The sequence below is a fragment of the Topomyia yanbarensis genome, chromosome 3 (assembly GCF_030247195.1).
Source record: "Topomyia yanbarensis strain Yona2022 chromosome 3, ASM3024719v1, whole genome shotgun sequence".
NCBI classification, from domain to species: Eukaryota; Metazoa; Arthropoda; class Insecta; order Diptera; family Culicidae; genus Topomyia; species Topomyia yanbarensis.
The window spans coordinates 84204084-84224656 of NC_080672.1; the positions used below are offsets into that span (position 1 = coordinate 84204084).

Genomic DNA, 20573 nt, shown 5'->3' on the forward strand with positions numbered 1-20573 from the left:
TTTAATAAACGTTTGTGAATATTACGAACGATTTCGTTGGTCGCATTCGATCTTTTAGGATCGATGTTTGACAGTACCGATTTTTTTTAATTAAAGGGATCGATCTGGTAACATCGATTTTATTTCAACCTGCTCATCATTATTGAGGACTAGAAAGATTGTGATGTAAAGAAATGGCCGCTTGGTGAACGAAAGTTTTCCAAAATTTTACTTATTTAGTGTACACTGCACGAATGTTATCGTTGATAACGACATTATTTTTCGTGAAATGTTTTGTTTATTTTAATAAACGTTTGTGTATATTACGAACGATTTCGTTTGTCTCACGAATTCATTTCGTTCATCTTAGAAAAGTTTTCGTATTTATTAGCATATTTTTTTCATTCGATCTTTTGGGATCGATATTTGACAACACCGATTTTTTATTTAAAAACCCGATCTGGCAAAATCGATTTTATTGTGGTATGAAGAAATGGCCGCTTGATGAACGAAAGTTTTCGTAATATTTACTTATTTAGTGTAAATTGCACGATTGTTGTCGTTGGTAACGACATAATTTTGGTAAATGAAACGAAATGATTCGTTTATTTTAATAAATGTTTGCATATAATACTAACGATTTTGTTGGTCGCACGAATTCATTTCGTTCATCTTAGAAAAGTTTTCGTATTTAATAGCATATTATTTGTACATTGCTCCAGCAGAGAAAAACTCGAACTTCTTCATACAAAACCAACGAGCGATGGCTCAACTGGATCCGTACTGCTCCGGATTATGGATCAAATGGAAGCGAAAGAGGTTCAGGAAATCTTCCTGAAACCGGAGGACACGGATACGGTTACTAAATAGTCAGACCGAGATAGTCGTGATGATCAACAATTATTGAACCATATTCTACCTCTCCTTTGACGTTGACGGTTTGACGAATGATGCTCGTAAATATTACGAAGACTTTCGTATATAGCAGTGAACAATTCGTTTGCCTAATGAAGCCGTTTCGTAATAAGCCAACGAAAGTCGTTTCGTGGTTTTCACGAAAAACTCGTAATAAAAAATAAAAGTGTTTCAATTGAACTACGAATGATTCATCATATGTATGAAAAAATTCGTATATTTTATGAAAATTGTCTGTACGAATCTAATTCGCAGCGATTTACGAATATATTCTATCAGTGCAGATCACGGTCCGCGTGCGACCATTCTAGAACGCACGCGTATATTCGAAAGGCAATCAGTTTTAATATAGAATTTATACACGCGAAATTACATACACGTTAGCAACCGCGACATACAAACGCACACGCGATCGAACACGTTAACGTACAAATGCTCGATCCCTTCGCGATGATACACGCGATCGCGAGTCCCTACGTCCGCACATACCTGAACCGTACAATGAATGTCATATTCAGAACCACGGCCCGCTACAATTGGCCTAAAGCAGTGTTTTATTGGGTGACATTGCCTGTCTCGTCTGCAATTGTAGTGTGTGATTCTGACGGGGAGCCCTAGCTCTATAGCTCAATAGGACAACTCTCGAAAAAAAGTAATGCGCTTTATGATTTTTAGCAGCAATTTAGCAATTAATTATTAACTAAGCGGAACATTTTACAACCATATTCAAACTAGAAATCACGAGGGGAGTGATAAAATTTTATCTAGATTAGGGGGGAGGAGGGGATTAATTAGGGCCATTTTTATGAGTATATGGGTCATTTCACGTCAGATTTACAACCAAAATGTTAATTCCTTCCAATTTTTTTCTTGCATTCTTTAGCTGAAAATAATCGACACGTATTTTTTGTTTTGGTTCAATATAATTTTTTTTTCAAGTTATTAGTTTTTGAACTTTTGAAGTTTATAAAATAAAACATTTTTCAATCACTGATAACTCGGGAACGATTCGATATATTGAAAAAATATTAAAAAAATCGCAATTTTTTTTTTGTTATATAACAAATGAAACCTGCAATTATTAGGAACAAATACCATTTTTTGTAGATGGAACCAATTTATTACTTATTATTTTTGTTAAATATTAAGAATCATGTTAAAAAGATTGTGTAATAATTTGGGGTGGATATCAGAATACTTTGCGTGATAGTACAATTATCAACTTAAAACAAGGCAATTTTACACTAAACGCCCAGTGATAGGCCTGTTATAATTGAAATATCTCGTAAAATACTTCTAGTTCCATTCTGAAATTTTCACACAATCTTCTTAATATAATAATTTTATCAAAAAAAATTGTTTTTGGAGCTACTTTAAAAAACTGTTTTGCTTATAATACTTGGACACCACCTAAAAAGTCTTAAATTTGCAGAATGCGAGTCATTCCACGTCAGAATCATAACTAAAATTTTAGTTCCATCCATTTTTTTTTTTGCATTTTTAGCTGAAAATTATTGACACGAATTTTTAACTTTAGCTGAATATGATATTTTTTCAAGTTGTGAGTGTTTGAGATTCACGAAATATTTTTTTAAATTTTATAAATTTAATTGAATTTAACATTTTTCAATCCCTGATAACTCAGAAACTATTAGGTTTATGGAAAAAAGCATTAACCCTCCAGTGCCCAAATTTTTTTTTGGGCTTGAAAAAACTTTTGTAGGTTGGATTCGTGATGAGAAAAACGAAAATAATATTGATGATTCTTGTAAGTAATGGAATTCTTGTAAGTAATGAAAACATTCTGGACTACTCCTTAATTGCATTAATTCTTCAATTTGAGTGAAATAGCGCCCTGTGTGAGTGGAGATAAATAAAAGTTCATTTTTTCATATTAATTTCCATACAAAATTTAATCGCAGTGCACAAATCCTAGGAGCAACCAATTGCTCCTATAATTTGCACAGTCATTTGGGACCACAAAAAGAACTAAAAAAGTGCTGTGCTCGCTAATTAGTAAGTAAAATGTAAAAAATTGCATCTGTATCAAATTATTGGATCAATCTTAGTGGAATTGTTCTATATGGGGCTTTTGCCGAGATCGCAATACTTTCCCCCAAACGTTGCACACGAAGCAACCTGCCGTTTGCATATCACTCAGCCCATTCTCGTGGTTGCAAAACAGCTGCTTCGTGATGTGTTGTTTTCAATCGATGTGGGAAGAGCGAGTGCGCCTCGCGAGCATCATGCTGCTTACGGGCACGACGAGCATACAGTAAGCTCTCCCACCTGCATTTCTCGATAGCATACAAACTCTCAAGTGCGGGTGTTGTTTCTGTTGATTGGTTTGGTTTGTAGAATAAGTTGTACACTGATTCCTTCCCGAACCGTCAAAGCCGGACTGTAGTGGTTCGGTTCTCTGTTAGGTACCGTTGCGATCGTCATTCGATCCGCGGCTGATGAGATGATGGTTGCAGTTGAAATAGACAGCAGGTACCTACGTAGGTACCTACATCCTATGGGATCATCCATAAATGACGTAGCATTATGTGGGGGAGGGGGGAGTATTGTATTTTGTGATGATGTGTGCCGACAGGGGGGTAGGGGGTCATGTCATGCTACGTAGCTTTTTAAAAGGGGAATAACTAACACCGTTTTTCATTTTTTTATATTTTTTGGTGACAAGGGGGGGGGGGGGAGAATTACCGTCAAGCTACGTAATTATCAGGGGGTATTTAGAGGTTTGTGACGAAATGCTACGATAGGGGAGGGGGGGTGTTAAAAATCACTCAAAAAATGCTACGTCATTTATGGATCATCCCTATTCTATTTTCCTCGTGAGGCACCACAAAGTGCGGCCAAGAGAGTGCGAGAGAACAGAGGTGAAAGAATCTGCGAGAGAGAGAGTGCGCGCGCGTAGAGAACGATCAAACAAGCTTCAGTTTGCGGTCAGCCACTGTCGGGTTCAGGCGGTGTAGAATATCGGCGGTTTTTGGGGGCATTTCCCATGCTCGTTGATGCGGTAGTTCTGTGCTAGTTTTGAGCGGGGATTGAAGAGTGATTGTGACATTTCAACATTTGTTTGATCGGTTTTAAAAGTACACAGACCGAGGGAGAGACGGAGATAAAAACAAACAAATCTTTCGTAACTCTTCTTCTCGTTTCGAGCAACAGATTTGTGATATTAGTAGGCCTTTTGATGATTGGTGAAGCTTTGATTTTCACTTTTAATTTACCTCACCGACGATGTGTTTTCGGATGCTGATGCGGGGTTGGAGATGAAGAAATGAGCCAATAGCAGCAGCCTATAGTCAGTCAATTGGAAAAAAGTGAGAGATTATTATAAATTGCCTATTGTTTTGGGTGGAAGATGTGAAGAAAGAAACGTTATGCAAATTGTTCGCTCACTTTGAGCCATATGTACGGATTCGTAAACAATCGCTCACGCATACAGCTCCCGCGTGATACCGCAGAACTGTAGAAACAGCAACAACAATAGTGAGTGTGTGTTGGCGTTCGGTTGGCTTTTATCGCGAGGTGGATGCAGTTTACCGTGGATGTGCAATAAAAGAGAAGATCAAATGGTGCATTGAATACACATCGCGTCCCGCGTATCGAATGTGCTGGAGCGAAAGAGAAAGAGTGATAACGATTGAAGCAAAAATAGTGGAATACAGTACACCTTGTGCAATCGATTGTTGCAATTGAGTAGAGATCAGCTGAAGCCGGTCTCCGGGTTCATCGGAGTGAAACCGCACACGGGCCAGTCAGGCAAACCAACGGAGGAGATCTGCTGCCAGCTTGGAATACATATGAACTAACCCCAGGCCTAGCTAAGCTACTCTGGGGAATTTGTACGAACCGGTAGGTTTACTAGCGAAACATTACCAGATTCATCATCATCGTCAATGGTAGCAACGACGGCGACGGTAGCAACAACTAATCAGCTTTTAGCAATAGCACATAGAGTGGCAATCCGCTCACTCGCTTGCCTGCACTGCACACATACGTGCACAATCCGAAGTTGTTCAAACGGTTGAAGTTGAATAACAACAACAGTTACACTTAACAGTACTCATTCGGTCGGTTGGATATGGTATGGTTTGCTGTTTAGCGCTTGTTACGTCTTGATTTCCGAGAACTGAACGGCAGTCAAGTCCACCAAACCTAACCCTCCACCCCCTCTCCTTACGGGGGTTTATGACGCTTGCCCTCCATCATTGCGGGTTCAACCGAGTTGAGCCAGAGTTCATAGGATGTGGGGGGCAACGCGGCTCATCTGAATCGTGGTGCCGGTTAATGAGCACGTTCTGCGCGCTCCAAAAACAAACGAAATGAAACTTGGAAATTCAAACCTTGGATATACGTGTTTTTTGTTGTTGTGTGTCTCGGTTTGATGTTGTTTTTCCTACTTTCTAGACCACGAACAGGGCTAATGAGTTTTGATGGAAGGAAAGCCGTGGCCTGTGGGTTAATTAGGGAATTTAAAGTGTGTTTTTTTGTTCCCAGATCAGCTTTCCCGGCTAGTCGTTAATTTATTCGAGCTTGTTGTTGGGTTCATTTGACCAGTGGCGGGATGATTTGGATTCTGAACTGTCGGAACAAGACGATTTGCAGTAAACTACGTTCCGGAGTAGAACATCACTACAAAATCGAAACTAATGTTTTGGCATGACATGAGCTATATCGGACTAGCGAAGAATACTGTGGCAACGTGATAAACGTGTTTACAATGATCAAAATCAGCGACAGGTCCTAATTATAAAATTGGTATTCACATATCTGTAATTCCGTCACAAAACTGTCGTAGCTTCAAAAGACAATGCACTGGTTACGAAGTGTCGATATTAAAAATGCGTAGGTTACACTGTTTGCAGCTTTGCACACACGAAGCATTTATCGTGCGCCTCAATGACCTTCTTGCGTATAGCGTGTTTGCAGTAGAATCACAATACGTTAGCATAAAACTGAAACCTGAATCGGCCATCGGCCAGTTTCATCATGAGTGTCGAGTCTAAATTTGATTTTTCGACATTTAACATGTACATTTTAACCGCTAGATGGCACTGTACTTACCAGATTATCACTGTAAGTGAGAAAAGGAAAGGAAATGTTATCAAGCAATATTTGTTCTCAAGAGAGAAAGAATTTGCGCATTAAAGGAACAACACATAATTTAAATTAAGTTGTTTTTTCGAAGTCGGCTCATCAGTAACTAGCACCAACTTGGGACGTTAGACGATGTATCTTACCTATTACCCTAATTAACACTAGTTAGACACTAGATCTAAGCAGTCACACGACACATCCGGACACCTATAGAAAAAGGCTAGTCCTGTGTGATGTCCCTGGAAGCAAGTATAGAAGCTCTGAGATGGCATCTAGCATCTCCAAACGAAAAGTTTTTTGTATACAAGCTTGTATGAAAAAGTCGTTTGGATTTGGCTACATAATGAGGTCTCTGTTCTGCTGACGAGAAAACGGGAACGTACTCTTGTTTTTTGGTTAGGCAGCTAAATACCTATGCAACTTTACCCCATAAATGAGAAAAAAAGTTTTAAACCAATTACCAATTAAAATTTATTGCTTACAACTTCCTCGAAAACTGCATATTCGTCTAGCTTACCTTACCTACACGGAAAAAACTGTTCCCAAAATCGTGAATAAAGTACCATGAATTCTGGAACAATCACGTTTTTATGTTGCGGAAAGAGGACCGTGAATAAACATCATGTGTTTTATAATTATGTTCAATTTCCCTTTAGGATCGCCAGCATAACGATTTTATTAAGATATTTGTTTCTGTTCCGTGAACTTCTGTCACGGTTTTCGCCATGTTATTATCAAGTCGATTTTCTGTACGTGAACTAATTCACAACTTTGAGAACATTGTTCATAAAACCTAAGGTTGAAACTTGATGTTATTCATAGTTTTTTTTGTTCCTGATATATTAGTCGCGATCCAATATCTGTACTCGTGAAATAGTTCGCAAAATCGTGAAATATTCATGTATCCGTGAGCTGGTTCATGATTCTTAGTATATTACTCACGAAAGACCATGCGTGCGCGTGAAATTAATCACAAAATTCTAACGTATTATTCATGTATTCGTGAATTGATTTATGATTCCTAGTACCAGTAGTCACGACAGACCTTTCGTGCTCATGAAACAGTTCACAAAATCATCAAATCTTTTTCATGTGTTCGTGAATGATACATGGTCCGACTGCCCATGCGTGCCCGTGAAATCACTCACAAAATCATAACATGTTCCTGATTCCTAGTACAATATTCACGACTTACCATTCGTGCTCGTGAAATAGTTCACAAAATCATGAAATGTTATTCATGTACTCGTGAACCGGTTCATGATTCCTAATGACGGCGCCAGTGGTTGAGTGGTAAGCATGACCGCCACTTATTCCAGTTGGTCTGGGTTCAACCCTAGCCGAGGTCGTCGAGATTTTTCTGAGGTAAAACAATCTGTGATCACGTTTTCCTTCGGAAGGGAGGTAAAGTCGTTGGTCCCCGGTCCATGAGTTGATGAATCAATATCTCGGCCAGATTGTGGAGTCACCTCTCTGGGGTCGGTAAAGAAGAAGTAGAATCCAACTTCTATACTTACTAACAAATATCCTCCTCCCGTGATACGTCATACACGGCCTCTAGCAAAAGCAAGTATCGGACTAACATTGCTTCCATTTCATTCCGCGATCTACGTTCGGGCCTGGCCAGCGCCGGTATTGATCAATAAACACTTTAGGATTATCAGAATTTGCACATTGAAAGATGTTTCGCTACTCCCAACCATAATTATCTACGACTTGAGCTAGTTCAGATCGATAACGGAGTAGCAGCCTGGGGTGGTCGCACAAGTTCAAGCTCAAGCTCGTGAACTGGTTCATGATTCCTTTTATAATAGTCACGATATTCCTTTCGTGCCGGAGAAATAGTGCACGAAATCATAAAATATTATTCATGTATTTGGTAACTGGTTCATGATTCCTACTACCATAGTCACTTCTGATCATTCGTACTCGTCAAATAGTTCACAAAATCTTGAATTCTTATTCCTGGATTCGTGAACTGGTTCTTGATAAAATATTCGCCATGTATTCTGGAACTAGTGCATGATTCCTAGTACAATTGTCACGTCTTATCATTCTTACTCATGCAATAGTTGTCAAGTTTAGAGGAATCATTTTTTAATTTCATGCAGCATGGTATTGAAATTTTCACGTGAACTATTTCACAAAATTCGGATTGCTGTTCGTGGAATCATTTTTGCCATGAAATGTCCAGGTAGGGACGTTTCGATATTAAAATACATCGATTCATAGAATCGATACTGGTATCGAATGCAAGTACTGATACTTTCGATATAATCGTAGTCGTAGTATCGATACTTGAAAGTATCGCCATTCGATTCCGCACTTTTACCACAGACTAACAGACATAACACTATGAGGAAATTCCCACAAAAATATCGATCCGGCAATTTTCCCAGAACACTAGCTCCACTTATTTGCCAAACACTCATTTGCTGATGGGTTACCCCTCAGGTTTGGGAACAATTTTTCACTAGTGGTCTATCCACCATCTGCTTTGTTCGAGTGTTATGTCTGTTAGTCTGCGCTTTTACAGTAGCTTAATTCCCTGAATTAGGTAATCTGCAAACCGTTGTTTGGAAATTCAGTAGTGGGTTTTGTCAGTTAACGTTTTGCTCTGCTCCTGCGAACAGAAAAAACCCGTTCGACAAATATATTTTATTGATCTGATTCGTTTGATGTTGGATCCATTCGACGATTATGTCAGACGTCGAATGTCAGAAAAGATAAACAATAAATAATTTAGCTGATCAGAAAGTCTCATGGACTGTCAAATAATGGGCAATGTTCGGAATCGATTTTTTCATCAAATGCTCCAATTATTGTAGCAACTCAAATGTAACAACCGATTCCGCAATGGTTTAGCCTGAATAGGTAATCACATTTCACTCGGAAATAATTCCAAACTCGTTCATAATTCCGAATCGAATACTTCCAACTACTGGTTCTTTCGATTCTTTGCGATATCGTGAAGATTGTATCGATATCAGTAAAGTATCGTGATTGAAGTATCGATACCAAAAAATCGAGCATCGGAAACAGAAGTATCGATTCCGTACTAGTATCGAAAATATCGCAACGTCCCTATGTCCAGCTGCTAGCTACTAGTAATAGGTACGAGCAGTAGATATAAAACAACTATTAGGAACTCTACTAACAGCGTTATTCATTCGATGAGGTTAAGTGTGAAGTCTCGACAGAAAACGAAAACTGCACTGAGTAGCACAAATGATGTTCGTGAAATAGACTACAGAACAAGATACCACGAATCAGTCACACTTTTATGATCCAGTGCATATTGTCACGTTACCGTGAATAAAAAAACGATCATCACCAAAAAAATAACAGATCGTGATAAAGCGAAGAGAAATTACGACTACCATGATAAACTGCTGACATCATGGGGTTAAGTCACATTTCTTCACGTGTCAAATTCGAAAGTAAGCTCTCGAATAAAATATCATGATGACGTGAACAGAAATTACGAAATGCATGTCTAAGATCCTGAAATAATGAACATAAATCACACAACTCGTGACAAAAATATCAAAAATCGTGACTAAAATCCTAAAATTATGAATATAAATAAACATAAATTTCTACTTGTGACTAACATATCACGACAACGTGAATGGAAATTATGAAAATCAAGACAAACTTCCTGAAATCATGAACATAAATTATATCACTCGTGATTCAAATATCAAAAATCGTGACTAAAATCCTGAAATCATGAACATAAATCCCACTATTCTGACAGAAAAATCTGATAGTGATCTCATGAATAAAATGGCACGATAACGTGATGAGAAATCACAAAAATCGCGAATAAGCTCCTGAAATCATGAACATCGTTTGACTGTCGGCTGTGTTTTTCCATATTATGAACAAGAATCATAACTAAGCTGACCAACTCTGACGAAAAGATCCGTACACTGTGCAGACTGTTTGCCTGAGCGTGGTTAACAATTTCGCTTCGTTGCGGTTTGGTGTACGGATTTTTTGTCAAAGCTGGTCAGCTTAAGCATAACAAAACCTAAAAATGCCCAGGGAACAACAATAGTAACCACCCAACCAAACATTCGAATATAACGCCTTGTATATAATCTGGGAGAACTAGTTTTTTGTAAACACAAATAGTTTTATGAATAGTTCTGGTTTATTATTCATAATGTCGGCAATTTGGTCAAAGTTTTCGTTAATCGTTCAGTTCACGAAATCGTGATCTTTTCTTCATGAATTTATGAACGAAGTTTTTTCGTGTACCTTATTAGGAAAAAATATTTGTGAATTTAAAAATTAAGTTCAACGAATTTTATACATGAGATTTTGAGGACTTTCGTATATTATATCCGTGAAGCAGTATATCCCAAATTATGTCGGCTATTTCTACCCGCTGTGTTAGCGGGGACACCGTACGGATGATAGTTTGAATTGTAGAATCATAATGTCTGAAGTTCAACGAAATCGTGATCGTGGCACATTTGTTCGTGACATATACTAATAATTGTTGCGTTAGCGTGATTAGAAAATCACAAACAATTGAATGGATTTTTAGCGTGTACTTCTGAAAAAGACCTTTTGCACCATTCTTCGAAATTCCAAATGGAAAAGAAATCACGTGTCGCATTAAACCGTGCTTCCAAAAACAAACTCAAAACACAAACCGTACCTATATTTCAATCTTCGGTCAGTACCAAACCATCTGACTTTTATGATCATTAGTTCTAACACCTTTTGTCTCCTCCGTTCGTTCTATGAGTCAGTCAGTGTCCGTTTTGCTACGTATTGTTATTATTGTTGCTGCTGCTGCTGTTGTTGCTGTTGCTACCTACGATGATATTTTGTTTTATGATCTGCCGTTACGGTTTCCTGTTTGCTGATGCTGCTGCGGCTACAAACGAAGCTTGTGTAGAACTTAGTGATGCCAGATTCAAATGGGATCGATTCCGTAAATTTTATGTGCGCATTTTTGTTTTTAAATTAAACTTTGATCTTATAGTATATCAACAAATTTTAACATAATTTTAAGCGTTAATTAAATTTATATTATTCCGGAAAGATTCAAATGGATGTAATTTTATTCAACTACATTTTTATTGAAAAACTACTTGAATTTTGAGAATATTTTTTGGTATTTTCATAATGTACGGAAGCGCTCAACCCTCAACCGGAAGCTGCGTCGTACACTGAATACTGTATAAACAAATTGCCGTCAGAAGCTTCCAGAACCGCGGTTCACTAGGGGTATTGTACCGGATAAAAGGAAACGTACCGATTCTAAATAGGCAGAGCTTTATTATGAAATCTTTGATTTTGTTTGATTAGTTTTAAAAACTTTTGAATTTATTTTTAAATATTCCAAACTATTCGGATATCTTCTGAAATCATCTAAAATTATCTGAAATCTTCCAAAAACTTCCAAATTCTGCTAGAATCTCCGAAAATATTACTCAATAAATTTTAAATCGATTTCTTTGATCTTTTAGTCTTCTTAACTCTTCAATTTCAATGTTGTAAAATTTCCTGACGTGTTCTAAAATCATCAGAATTTTTTTCAATTAACTTTTGAAATGAAAGACCTTCGTTTTTCTTTCAAAGTGCTACATATTTCACAATCTTTTTCCTATCGTTCTTCCAAAAATTGCCTATTCTTTTTATTTCTAGAATCTATCGACATTACCTAAAATTAAATAAACTTCTTTTAAACTGTACTAAACTATTCTGAAATCTGTGAAAATTATCTTAACCTGCCTATCGTCTTTTTTTAATTTACTATAATCTGCTGGACGTTTCTAAATTATTTGGAGCTATTCGGCAATTTTTCAAATATATCCTAAAACCGTTTGGAGTCTTCTGAAAATTTATGAAAACTTTCTTAGTTTGCCGTAATTATCGAAAATCTAGATCCATTAGATTTCATCTATTGGAATTTTCAGGGTTCTTTTTTATCTTCTGGAGTCTTCCAATGCTTTAAACCTCTGTCGTTTGTTTATAAAATTTGATTATATATTCTGATGTCTTCGGAATGTTTCACAATTTTCTGAAATCTTCCAACATTATTGAAATATTGAGTCAAGCGCAAGGCAAGTGATTATGTCAATAAAATTCCACCCCCTATCACGTCGCTCTGAAATACTCGAATGTTTTTTATAAAAATTACTAACGGGTATTGGAATATTTTGAAATTTCATAAAATCTTTTGAGCCCATATGAAGTGTTCTGAAATTTGCTGAAACCTTCTGATATTTTTTGAAATCTTTTAGAATCTTCTGAAATCTTTTAGAATCTTCCGGAATCCACAGATCTGGGTTTTTTTGGATCTAACAGAACTATTTAAATTTAAAAACAGGTATTCTGTAATAAATTCAGTTCACTTCAAATTTTGCAAATATATTTTCAGATATTGTGCACTTTACATTCGTAATGTTAAATTTTTGAGCCACCCTATGTGTGGAAATATTGAGTGGAAAAAATATGTAAAAGATCATCAACTATGAATTCAGCGTCATAACATTAACAAAAGGTAAAATTATCAAATTCGGGCAACTTTTGAGATTTATTCCCAGTGTTGTATGGAGGGTGATCACTGTGCGGCGCTAGCTTAGTCATGTCACTAAGTTAGTGTCGGATTCTGGTGAGAGGAACTCGAAACGCATCTTTATAACTGGATTAGAAAAAAATCTTCCAAAATCTGAAATCTTCAGATATCTTCTTAAATTTTGCTATTTTTTTTCTCAAACCATCTAACATCAAAAATATTTTAATTTCTCCAGAAATTGCAGAAAATTATTTTTTTTTCTAAAACCATTTTAACTATTCATAAGTTCTATTCTTTTGGAAATCTTCTGGATTATTTAAAAAATTTTAAATTCACAAACATGCTGATTTCTCTATTTTTTCCAAACATACAGGAATTTTCCAAAATTACTTAATATTTTAACAACTTAAAATCTTTTAAACTCAAAAACTTGCTAAATTTTTATTAATTTTTTTAAATTAGCTTAGTAAATTTTCTAACAAATTTCATAATACATTTTTCAACTTATGAAATCTATGGAAATTTTCGGGAATCTTCTATCATTTCATCTTCAGAGATGTAACTTTCTTAAATTTTGTAAACCCAAGCAAATAAAGAGCCCATAATATCCCCACTCTTAGCATAATAGACCTGAACAGTGGTCGTAGTGGTTCGTCTCCTACAAAAAATACCCCCGCTCTCATGGTGTTTGACAAAGGTGTTTGAAATGGAATCCCTTTTTGAAAACACCACATCATGCATACATGTATTGTATTTAAGGGTTATTGGTGTCTTAACGGTTGTGGAATTTGGCACCGTAAACAGGGTCTTATTAAGGGCCAATCTGGTGTTTGACCTACTAGAATTTTCTAGGGGAACTCTCCTAAAACAGTCCGAAATCGTCGATAATTTTTAAAATATTCTGATATTTTCTAAAACTTTTTCAAAATATTCGAAACTTTTCGGTTCTTGAGTTTTCCAAAAAATGTTATTTTTCTAGGACTGGACGAAAGAACGGGGGTGGTAAACCTGAGTAACTTGAAGGAAACTCCTGAACGTCTACTAAGAGTTTGACTTTCCCTTTTCAAAATAAACCATCTACTAGGTTCAAGAACGTAAAACGAAATTGTTTACCTCGTCACTGGATAGTAGTGTTGGAGCAGAAGATTTTATAGCCGTGGAATGCGCGTAGATGATTATGCTTACGGGTCCGCCTTTTTATCTTATTTAAAAACAGCAATTAAGCGTTAGGTTTGTCGATTCATTATTTCAGAGCCACGGTAAGTCGCATACACTGGGAAAACATTGCGCTTCATATCACATTATCATGTTTTTTTAAATCATCTGAAACCTTGAAGTTTTTCTAAATTTTTGGAAAATTTCTGGTCTTACATTTTTTAAACTAACTAAAGTCTTCGAGAATTTCATGAAATTTTCTGAAGTTCTTTGATATTTTCTAGATTTTTCCTATGTTTTTGGAATAGTCTAAAATTATCAGAACCTTCTGAAATTGAAGTGTGGAATCTGTTGAAGTCTTTTGAAATATTCTATCACTCCTTGACATCTGTAAGAATCTTCTAAAATTTTCCATTTTGATCATCGGAATTTTTTTTTACGTTTTCAAAATCTAATATATTTTTCATATTCTTTTGAAATCACCAGACCATCTTTAAAAAAATAAATTCTGATGTCTTAGATTTCCTAAATCCTTCCAAATTTTACAGAGATCTTCTTTACTCTTTGAAAACCTATGCAGAAAATTTTCATAAAAGATTTTCAATCTCTCCAAAATCTATTGGAATAATAATAAGCCCTTGAAAATTCCTAAACTTTTCCTTGGTTGAAAGACCCTTTGAAGAACGCATCTACCCTGGTTTTTAGAATTCTTCTGGAATTCTAAAATCTTCTAATTTTTCCACAATTTTCAAAATTTCTGCTGGAATCTTGTAAATCCTGAAATGTTTTGAATCTCTCTAATATTCTTATGTCTCTGAAATCGGTTGAAATTTTCTAAAAGTTTATACAATTAGAAAAAGTTTCAAAACACTTAGTAAAGATTTCATTGTTTTGTAGAAATTTCTAGTTCTAAAAGGTGTGAGAAGAATTTAGGATAATTTCAGAAAAAATTAAATAGATTCTAAAATATTTCGGAGGAATTCAGAAAAACATTTGAGATGACATCAAAAGATTTCAGAAAACTGCCGATGGTTTAACATACAAAAGTCGACTACAACATTGTAGTAGATACTTGCTATTCAATCTCATTGCGTGTAAAAGTTTTAGTATCATCTTAGCGCCGAAATTTAGAACTACAAACTCTGCTCTAAAGGTGACACATGTTATGCACCAACATTTTCCGAATATACCAAACGAAACTGTTTTTTAGGAAAATGAATAAGATCGTGCACTACGCTTTCTCCTTAGTGGAGCAAACTTAGGATAAAAACTATGGTTTCTCCACTGAGGAGGAGAATCTCGTGGAACATCACGCAGGACTAGGGTTTGCTCAAAAACATATCGTGTTTTCGTTTTTAGAGCTAGAGTCAATTCGGTGTTAGCTTAGTTAGTGTCGGATTCTGATGAGACGAAGTCGAAAAGCAAATTCTATAACTAATTTAAGATTGGACTACCGAACTAAAAACTTGGGCCGTTAGGTCCTGGGTAAAACTAAAATGCTTTATTTCCATGACTAGATAACGGTTGTCATACGAGATTGCCAGGCCCCAATATTCACTTCTACACTTCTACGTAATACCTCAAGGAAGCCACTTGGGACCGTTGATGTTTCTGCTACACTTTAATGATGTACATCTAGCGCCCAAGACTGCACTATTCTCCTTCGCGGATGATCTCAAGATTTTTCGTCTGAATCGCTCAATTGAAGATTGAGATTTCTACAGCACCAGTTTCAAGATTTTACTGATTGTGGTAGCTCCGGAGAAGTACCCGGTAATCTCATTTTATCGAAATAATGATTTGATTTATTTTAACTAGTGTTTGTTAGAAAAATATTGAACGCGTCAGTCACGTAAATAATTTGGGTGTGATTCTGGATTCTTAACTTACGTTTAAACAACACGTCTCCTATGCAATTGGTAAAACGTTTCGAGCACTGGGATGCATCTTCAGGATAGCCAAAAGTTTTACGAATATTTTAAGACACGAATATTTTAAGACAATCACTGTACTGTCCTTTATCTCGATCAATCCTGGAATATTGCCCTGAAGTTTGGATCCTAAACTACAGCAACGGCGTTGGGTGAATTGAAACCGTGCAGCTTATCACGTTTCACGCTCCGTAGACTACAGATCCGGTAGGTTCGTGGGAATACAGCAACAGTATTGTCCATCGCTGAAACTCTGCAAAGTCGTGTAGATTCCCCAGCTATTTTGGAGCATATCAGCAAAAACGTCACACCTCGAACTTTACGTAACAACATTCTGTTCCGATTGCCATTCAGATGTACTAATTATAATACACACATGGAGCCATCACTGACCTGCAAAGAATTTTCAACCAGGTCGCTTCAGCTTTCGATTTCATGTTCCTGAGCAAATGCTTGCTCAAGCGTGATGTCCCTCAAGAAAAGCAGTTGTTTTAAGCTGATTAGAAGTAATGAAATCGAAACATTTGGTTTGGCTTTTCTTGCGAGACATCATGCTTGACTAGAGGTCAAGAACACAAATTGACTAGAGGTTAAGAACACAAATTGTGTCTCCGTTTTTTGGAGCTAGCGTCAATCCGGCGCAAGCTTAGTCCTCTCACTAAATCAGTGTCGGCTTCTGATGAGACGAAGTCAAAACGCCAATTCCGTAACTATTTTTGTTCTGTTGTTTGTTTTTTTTTTTCATTATTTTATGACTATATTTGTGTACGTCTTGATTGTTACAAAAAAGATTAGTATTGAGACCAACATCATTGGGTCCATTTTGGGCAATTTTGGCATGTCATAATTGATTAATATTTCCTTCTGCGTCGGTTACCGTAGAGTGCCCTAATTCTCCGCTGATTTTGAGCTTGTCTCTGTGAATCCGTAGATATGTTCAATAATCCGAAGAAATCCGTAGGGTTGGCATCACTGAACAAGCTAAGATTTGTTTCAATCTAGTTTTACAGCCTCTCCCGGTCCTTTTGCTCATCCTTCCGTCGAAGAGACGTGGAAATTTCGAAGTAAAAAAACCCAACTCGCACAGGTAGATGATATCCTTCCACTAGCACCAAGCATCATCATGATCTGTGATGCATCCCGGTGCCGCTCTATCCCGGGTAGTAAGTAACGATATGATCAACAAAACCTGCGGAAAGAAGGAAAATATATTTCCGCTTTACGGTTCGGTTTCAGGGAACTTTCTTGCCCGCTGCTGGTAGGAATTGGAGAAACCCAACTCGAACGAAACGGTGGTGGTGTCGGTGTCCACAGGCCGGACAGGCAGATAGGTGCTGCATAATGTATGCAAATTTTGAAATGTCATTGGGACAGTAGTACGGGGTTACTGCCGCCGACCCGGTCCCTGGCCGCAGAATAGAGAATACATATTACCTAATCCCAAAAAAGGAGAGCGCATAAGCCATTGCACAACCATCGTTGCTGTTTTTGGCGACTGTTGTTATGTTGGCTTTCTGCACTGGGGGATGCAGATCAGCATCAGTCAAGACAAATGTCACGGAGAAAGTTGCGGTTGCATATACACAGCGGTAAATCTGATTAGGCCTTTTTTTGCTTTCGCTCTGTTTCTCTCCCTCGTTCACAAAGCATATGACTTTTACAGATGCTCCCCTCAAGTGGAAATAAATCAATCTTTATGCATTTAGGTGATTGATAACAACGAACTCAACCTGTTCGGAAAAGTGCTCTAATGGTTTTGGCTTTATAGCGGTGCTGGGGGATTTCCTCCACGGCTGGGCGGGCCGTTGGCGGTAAAGTGTTTTTCGCTATTGGTAGGAAACATATGTTGTGGTCGGAAAGCGCTGCAGGAAAAATTGAACCTTCTGCATAGTACATGTTTGCTGCAAGAGGGTGGACGGAAAGATTGAATCGGCTTGAATAATTTTCAATGCTTATCTACAAATAATTAGTTGATTAACTCGTTAGTTTAAACACAGATTTTTAAAATTCAGCTTAATCAACTAGATCGTTCAGGAAAAAATCTTAACATCAGTAGCATCGTAGTGCTAGACATGTTTGAAATGCACTATGGTTTATTTCTCCTTAGGTAAAAACTATTTTTTCGTCACTAAGTAGAACATTGTTTAACACCATCTTGGCACGTTAAGGGCACAAAAGCCTATAATTAAATTAGTTATGGAATTTGCGTTTCGATTTCGTCCCCTCAGAATCTGAAACTAACTTAGTGACAGAACTAAGCTAGCGCCGGATTGACGCTAGCTCCAAAAACTAAAACACGAGTTCTTTTTTAAACCCCTAGTCCTGCGTGCTGTCCCGCAAGAAAATGAATTCATCTTTACGCTGATGAGAACTAGTGAAATTGAAACATTTGGTTTGGCCTTTTGTTTTTGGAGCTAGCGTCAATCCGGCGCTAGCTTAGTCCTGTCACTAAGTTAGTGTTTGGATTCTGATGAGACGATGTCAAAACGCAAATTCCATAACTAATTTACTTTTAAAATTCAGTAACTGGAATCAGCGACGAATTACGTAGGAATTGTATCGTATCGTTTATAATTTCAATACTTTTTGAAGTATATAGAATATCTAGAACTAAGCATCAGATCTTTCCGATATTCAACGTTTCCGAACATTGTTCCAAGTGAGATGTACTTACCACTTTTAATGTTCACCCCATGCTGTCCATAGTTGTTTCGCTGCAACATTCAACACGCTTGTTTACATCCTTCCCCGACACATTGCGAGCTAATTATTTCTCCCGGCATCTTCTGACAGTGGACTTTTCCACTTCCATGACCATCAAATGAATGTGGTCGACCAGCGGCTGACGGCGTTGGTTGGTTAGCGGTTTTCTGCCTGCCGGTCGGTTGGTCGGTCGATCCGTTGGCTGGTTGGTTGGTGGTTGCTTCCAGGCGATGATGATTGCGGCACTATATGGCGAAAATTGTATCCGCATGCACCTTTGTATGAAAGGAGCGTTTCGCTATGGTGAGAACGAATGCTGCCGCTGCCGTCCGCCGCCATCACGCCATCACAGGTTGATTGAGGCGATTTTTCTTTCTTCTATTTTCCTCGATCCCCCTATTCAACCAACAACACGCGCATCGTTCGGGCGGGGTGTTATTAGTGTGGTTGCGGTGGCTAGGCGAATAATTTTCCAATTCACGGCTTTCGCGCGGCAATATCCGAAGCCCTTTAGGTTTGGGGCGGCAGCCGGACCCCGAAGAGTGAGAGTGTGCTGCGATGGCCGCCGGTAGTACAGGAAGGTATTAATTCTAAATTAATACTAGCGCTGAGCTCTTCTACGGCGGTGGTTTGCAGTGCAGTAATTTGCTAATCGTAACGTTCGTCAGTCGCGGATGTTTTTGCGTGGACTGCAAAGCTGAGTCGAGCAGTTTGCGATTTTGGGTTACGGCGGTTTGTTGTAGTTATTAGTGTTGGGAGCTGTCGTGTTATAGATACTTACTTTGAAGGCCCTTGGGAGTTAGTTTCGTGGAGGACTGGTAGTAATTATCACTTCGCTACGCCACAATGATGGTATACGAACAAAAATTGTAATACGTGCACACGATACACCAATCCAAACGTGTTCTGAAAGTTTGAAATCATGTAAACGGTTAATTGTCATATACGTAGATCTGTTCTGTACGCTATACTTAAATTTCTTACCTTCCGGTTGGTACGAATGTTGCAGCCTAAATTTTTAAACATATTTCTTTCGGCTTCATCTCATCAGGATCCGATACTAACTTAGTAACAGGACTAAGCTAGCGCCGGCCTCCAAGAACATGGCCATTCGTAGCACCTTCTTCCGGCACAGCCTCCCTTATCGTTACACCTGGAGATCATCGCTACAGACGGAATCGCAAATCGACCACGTCCTGATCGATGGACGGAATTCTCCGACACTATCGACGTCAGGACCTATCGTGGCGCTAACATCGACTCTGACCACTACCTGGTGACGGTTAAATTGCGCCCAAAACTATCCGTCATTAATCGTGTACGGTACAGACGGCCGCCTCGGTACGATCTGGAGCAACTGAAGCAACCAGATGTCGCCACTGCATACGCGCAGCACCTCGAGGCAGCGTTGCCGGACGAGGGAGAGCTCGATGTGGCCCCTCTAGAGGACTGCTGGAGAACAGCAAAAGCAACCATCAGCATCGTAGCTGAGGACATTGTCGGGTACGAGGAACGGAGACGACGAAACGATTGGTTCGATGAGGAGTGCAGAGCGGTTTTGGAGGAGAAGAATGCAGCGCGAGCGGTCATGCTGCAGCATGGAATCTGACAGAATGTGAAACGATACAAACAGAAGCGGATGCAGCAGACACGCCTCTTCCGGGAGAAAAAACACCGCCTGGAAGAAGCGGAGTGCGAGGAAATGGAACTGCCGAAATATGTAGGGATAAGGACGGGAGCCTGCTGACGGACAACCGTTAGGTGATCGAAAGGTGGAAGCATCACTTCGACGAGCACCTGAACGGCGAGGAGAATGTAGATACAGCTGACCAAGGCAACAGAGGATTTGACTACGTCAGTGCAGTTGAGGACGGGAATGAACCAACTCCCACGTTGAAGGAAGTTAAGGATGCCATCCAACAGCTCAAGAACAACAAAGCAGCTGGCAAAGATGGTATTGCAGCAGAACTCATCAAGTTGGGCCCGGAAAAGTTGGCCACTTGTCTGCACCGGTAAGTAGTCAGGATCTGGGAAACCGAACAGCTACCGGAGGAGTGGAAAGAACGGGTGATCTGCCCCATTCACTAGAAAGACGACCATTTGGAGTGTGGGAACTTCCGAGCAATCACCATTTTGAATGCCGCCTACAAAGTGCTATCCCAGATCATTTTCCTTCGTCTATCACCTAAAGTAAATGAGTTCGTGGGAAGTTATCAAGTCGGTTTTATCGATGGCCGGTC

General features: G+C 38.4%; 1 protein-coding gene across 5 annotated transcripts in view; it reads left to right on the forward strand.

Moving 5' to 3' along the window:
• LOC131688844 (MOB kinase activator-like 2) overlaps positions 1-20573 on the forward strand; it is a 498911-nt gene that overhangs the window by 159969 nt on the left and 318369 nt on the right. Inside the window, exon 1 of one of the 5 annotated variants that reach the window (XM_058973405.1) lies at positions 3826-4758. The exons of the other annotated variants lie outside the window; for them this stretch is intronic. The gene's annotated coding sequence lies outside the window, so the exon portion shown is untranslated. Of the gene's footprint in view, positions 1-3825; positions 4759-20573 lie in introns of those variants that run through there. 5 annotated transcript variants of the gene reach the window in all.